The sequence below is a fragment of the Triticum urartu genome, chromosome 2A (genome assembly GCF_056163025.1).
Source record: "Triticum urartu cultivar PI428250 chromosome 2A, HENAU_Tu73, whole genome shotgun sequence".
NCBI classification, from domain to species: Eukaryota; Viridiplantae; Streptophyta; class Magnoliopsida; order Poales; family Poaceae; genus Triticum; species Triticum urartu.
In genome coordinates, this window is record NC_141874.1 from 34,323,060 (window position 1) to 34,328,782 (window position 5,723).

Below are 5,723 nucleotides of genomic sequence, written 5' to 3' on the forward strand. Positions count from 1 at the left end.
CGAATTTGACTCGGGGTGACTACAAGCAATGATGAAATTCCTTCAAGTTTCAGACAGGCGGTCAAGAAAGGAGCGGTGATGTTGAGTTCAGGTAACTCTTATGTGTGACACCCAATATGTGAGTTGTTCACTTTCACGCAGGTCAGTGATCAGTGTGTGATGGCGTTGGACTGATACTCTGGAAGTTGGGAGCACAAACTAGAGTAACAAGGAACTTAATTTTGCTCGAGTGTTGACCGTGGTCAAGAAAAGGAGGGACTAGAAGTTGCGGGTGGAGTCATATGGAGTCTTTGAAGTAGCAGCGGTACTCATGGGATAAACTCAAGTCCAATGTACATGAAAGTTTGACGCATTGGTGAATTCAAGGTGGTGGAGAACAGGCCCGAGTCTAAGGGTGTGCTACCTGTGCGCTTGCACAGGGCCCCCTCGCTTTCAGGGGCCTCCAAATTTATTCCCAACAGTATATATACTAAGCTAAAAAATGTAACCTTTTGGGCCTCTTGGCCTGGTGTCCTGGACCTGGAGCAGCCCCGACTAGTCTATGCCTCATCCATAGGATCGATCCAATGAAAAAAGAAAAAAAAAATCAGCGATCAATCGTCATCGACACGAGCGAAGCAACGAGGTGTCTCTTCGTCTATTCGTCTGGCACTGGCGGCAGGTTAGGGTTCTTCCGATCCTTCCTTTCCTTCGTTACAAATCTCATGATTCCGTTCCAACTTCCAGCGCTGTAGGCCCTTTTTAGGATTCAAGAGGACAGGAGCAGCATGAACGGCCGGACACCAGCAGAAGGGAGGACCTGAACTGAATCACCTGAAAGGCAAGGAAAGTTCAGGCCAATCTCCCGATCTTCATTTTTTAAGCGTCGTCACGTCAATACCTAGTAATCCTGACATCCTGTGAGCCCTTTGGCCTTTACTTTGAAATTTTGATTTCTGCCAGCTGTTTGATTCTTCCAAAATCTTACAGTTAATTTTAATATTCTTTTCATCTATTAGGTGTCTAGTATTGCAAGATCCAAGTCATGTCTGCATTTAGAAAACATGAATCTGGTTACAAAAAGCGTTTGAAGAAACAAAAAAAGAGGATTTAACTCTGTCTCAAAAAGGAGATATGGATAATTTTGTCATAAGAATACCACAAGTGTCTCCCGATAATCAGTCACTTGATAGAGAGCATGCTCCGGATAATAATGTTGACAATGATCCTAGCCCTAGAGATGCCGAGACAAAGATAGAAAATAATGTTGAGAGTGAAGAAAATTGTGATGACATCGGGGCTAGTAATACTGATGGTAACTTGAATACTTCACCTACTGTAGACGTTGGTGATTCTTTTCAGTTTGACATATTTGATCCAAGAAATTGGGATTCCCTTAATTCTAAGAAAATCAATATTTTAGCACAAAAGGGCCCTCAAAGGAACATGTCATTTAAGAAAGGTCATAAGGATAAATATAAAAGGAGGTTTTCTGCACTATTCTACACTAGAATTCTATCGAATGGAGAGCATTGCAATAGGGATTGGCTTGTCTATTCTGAGGAACTCGATAAAGTGTTTTGCTTCGGTTGTAAATTATTCGCAAAAGGGTATCGAAAAGGTAATTTGGCAAATGAGGGGTATAATGATTGGACACATCTTGGCACTAGACTTAAAGAGCATGAGACAAGTGCAGATCATGTTTTGAATATGACAACTTGGTATGAGTTGCGTACTAGATTACAAAAGCATGAAACAATTGATAAAGCTGCTCAACGACAACTTGAGAGTGAAAAGGAGCACTGGAGAAAAGTTCTGTCCAGAATCGTTTGCATTGTAAAATTTCTTGCCAGGCATAATCTAGCCTTTCGTGGTACTAACAGCAAATTGTATGAAGATAGCAATGGCAATTTCTTGGGTTTGGTTGAGATGTTGGCTGAATTTGACCAGGTTATTCAAGAGCATGTCCGTCGTATTACAAATGAAGAAACTCATACTCATTATCTTGATTTTAATTCAGAATGAGTTGATACACCTGCTTGCTTCCGCTATTAGGTATGAGATTGTTAAGAAAATAAAGAGTGCAAAGTACTTCTCTGTCATACTTGATTGTACCCCAGATGCAAGCCATCAAGAACAAATGTCTATAATCATAAGTTATGTTGATTCATCTTCTAGTCATGTTTGCATAGAAGAATCCTTTCTAGGATTTCTAGATGTAAATGAGACGACTGGGCAAGGGCTTTTTGAAGTGCTAGAGAATGAACTAAATCCTCTTGATCTTGATATAGATGATGTGAGAGGACAAGGTTATAATAACGGGTCAAATATGAAAGGAAACCAGCAAGGTGTCCAAAGGAGACTTTTGAATGTAAATCCTAGAGCATTCTATTCTGCTTGTGGTTGTCATAGCCTTAATTTGACACTTTGTGATATGGCTAAGACTTGCGGTAAAGCTAAAGACTTCTTTGGAATCATCCAACGCATATATACGACTTTTGCTAATTCTACTAAGAAATGGCAGATTCTGAAAAATAACATAACAAGATTAACTCCCAAGTCAGTGTCAACTACACGCTGGGAGAGTCGTGTTGACAGTGTTAAAGATATTCGACTTCAATATGCAGACATTCGGGAGGCCCTACTTCAGGTACCCAATATTTTCATATTGTTATGATGTAATTCTTTAGTTTTCTCTAACTATAACATATATTTTCTTTATTTTCATTTCAGGTATCTGAGACTGATAATGATACAAAAACGAGCAGTGAGGCTAAAGATTTGGCAAATAATGAACTTGGAGAGTATGAATTTATAGTGGCGATAGTCATTTGGTATGAGGTATTGTATGCTGTTAATTTAGTAAGCAAACACTTGCAAGAAAAGGATATGCTTATTGATGTTGCTATTGAGAAAGTGCAAGGATTGCTTTCTTTCTTCAAGGGTTACAGGGACACTGGTTTTTTAGAAGCATTGGAGACAGCCAAAGTAATTGCACTTGAGATGGATATTGGTACAACATTTCGTAAAAGACGTGAAATTAAAAGAAAGAGACATTTTGATGAGAACCCGGATGATGCAAATGTTGCCACACAGTCTGCAGAGGAATCATTCAAAGTCAACTATTTTTTACGTATTGTTGATCAAGCAATTCTCTCGCTTACAAGCAGATTTGACCAATATCAGGGTTACCAGAAAATATTTGGTTTCTTGTTTACCTCTGAAACATTGCAGTCATTGGATAAGAATAGCTTGAAAACTTCTTGTGACAATCTTGAGGTTGCTCTTAAAAAGGATGGGAAGTCTGACATTGATGCTAATGAACTTTATGTGGAGTTGATGTTTCTTCAAAATTTCATGCCAAAGGAAAATATTAGGCCAGTTGAAATTCTAAAGTTTTTGAAGCGGCATGATTGTTTCCCCAATGCATGTATTGCATATAGAGTTCCGTTGACTATCCCTGTGACTGTTGCTTCGGCAGAACGAAGCTTTTCTAAATTGAAGCTATTGAAGTCCTATATGCGCACTACCATGACACAACAAAGGCTCACTGATTTGGCACAATAGCACTGGAGAGTAATCTATTGGACAAGATTGATTATGACGATATTATTGAGGATTTTATTACAAAGAACACTAAAAGAATGATGTTGTTTAAGTGAAGACCGAAGACCATACAATCAATAATAGGTACAATTTTTATATTTTCCAGTTGGTATCTAAGATATTATGAACTTTATATTATTATAGTTATGTTTATGTAGTGTTTTTCTTAGTGAGATAAGGCCCATTTTAGAGTTTCGCACAGGGCCTCCGATTTTGCCGGCTCGGCCCTGGTGGAGAATATTCGCCAAGGTGAAGTTTGTTGGAGTTGTGTCGAATATAGTGTACAAGGTAGGTTACAGTTGGACTTGTAGTTGTATTGTGTTTAGATAGGATGTGGAGTTGTGTCCTAATAGGACATTTGTATCCTAGGCCTCTCATATATAGCGGGGCTAGACACACGATGTAACCTATGCCAACATAATAGCACAGGCGCGCAAGGGGGAGCCGGCGGCGTGTGCTGGCGCCCGGGTGGCCGGTGTGCAGTATTGTGACGGTGTCACGGGGAGGAGCGCCCGTAGTCAAGCCCCGGGGATGTAGCCATGATAGTGAACCTCGTTAACAAATCTCGGTGTCGTGCAGGTGTGATCGCTTGGTCCTCGGACGATCAACGGTATGCCTCGGAATTATTCTAACATAGTTCAACAATTAGAGTACGACACTGTTTCAATTTAGGCCATGATTGATACTGCATGATGCTTGAATCTGCCAGAGAGTAGCTGTCGGGTCAGCCATAGATGCATGCCATTGTTTCGGAGCTCGAGAGGTCAGATCAAAGTATATGTAATTCAGTTTCCTTCCTTTCGCTATTTAATCCAGGTTGTGTTTTTTCCAGTATGTATAGATAGTTGTAGTGGTTCTTCTGTGAGTGTGTGACAACTTCGAGCTTAAGGTGCTGAACCCAATTTGTGTGGTGCGCAGTCCATCTTGACATCACTTCATGTAACTAAATTTAGGGCAAATATGTTGCCCTGAAATAACTTCTTATTATTGAAACATTATACCCTCGAGGGCATAAGTTGTGCCGCCATTATGGGACCATACCATATGATTCAGCCTACATTGACATCTTGGAAGATGCCATTATTTCTAACATGTTGGAAGATGCCTAGGTTTACACGCACGGTAGTCTCGAGCAGGTACAATTTGTGGCACCATGATAGAAGATCATCACGAACAATGGATGACCATAAGGTGAGGAGGATGGAAATTAGAAAGAGAAAAGAGAGAGCGACGAAGAACCAAAAAGAAGAAGCAACAAGGGCACACGCAGGAGATCGAACTGGAGAAAAGCAAAAAAGAGCACGGACTGAAACCCATAAGGTAATCCAAAAAGAAAAAGAAAGCATAGAGGAACAGATACCTGATGCAAAAAAAACTCAAAGAAATCAAGCGAAAGAACAAAAAAAGATAATAAAGTACATATCTGGAAAGAAAAATATACAAGACCGAGCAAATCTCAAAATATTATGGAAATTCTTAATTAACAGAGACCTAATTTTTTGCAGATATATACGGTTGGTGGCCCACCACAGCCCCCGGTTTATGTATAAACCGGGCGGCTCACCACAGCCCTCGGTTTATATATAAACCGGGTGGCCCATCGCAGCCCTTGGTTTATATATAAACCGGCCTGGTCACCTCAGCCCTCGGTTTATGTATAAACCATGTGGCTCATCTCGGCCCTTGGTTTATACAGACGGTGACACGTGGTTGTCAACGTTCGGCTAGCCGTCATGTTACTTTATTAAATCGAGTGTCTTGTGTGAACAGTTGGCTTAGGTACAAACCATGTTTTTTTTGCGATGGCACCCGGCTTATACCTAATAAGCCGGTCCAGTGTAAGCCGTGTACTATAAGTCGGGAGTTTTCTTCGGTTTATATGTAAAGCAAATTCCGGTCGACATAAGCCGAGTGTATTAGGTACACAGTTTATATTTTTTTTCCTCCAGAGAATAGTTCAGTGTGCCAAAGATCATATTGATAGCCATTAGGAACCAAATTCGCCCCCCCCCCCTCCCTTAAAAAAAAGTGTAGAAGTGCATGCTCTAGCCAATGAAATCTGGCTTCCTCAGGCCTAAACGTGGGAAGAAAGTAGGCTGCAATTTAATTGCGCTAGTCGGGTCTTGAACTCAAGACCT

General features: G+C 40.6%; 1 long non-coding RNA gene and 1 pseudogene across 1 annotated transcript; both read left to right on the plus strand.

The window, feature by feature from the left end:
* Nucleotides 1–383: 383 nt before the first annotated feature.
* On the plus strand, nucleotides 384–1,368 carry LOC147983279 (uncharacterized). Its single transcript, XR_015614953.1, has 3 exons — nucleotides 384–661; nucleotides 746–899; nucleotides 999–1,368. It is a non-coding gene; the product is annotated as an uncharacterized LOC147983279 (long non-coding RNA).
* A 57-nt stretch (nucleotides 1,369–1,425) lies between these two features.
* Nucleotides 1,426–3,779, plus strand: LOC125534812 (uncharacterized; annotated as a pseudogene).
* Nucleotides 3,780–5,723: the final 1,944 nt, after the last annotated feature.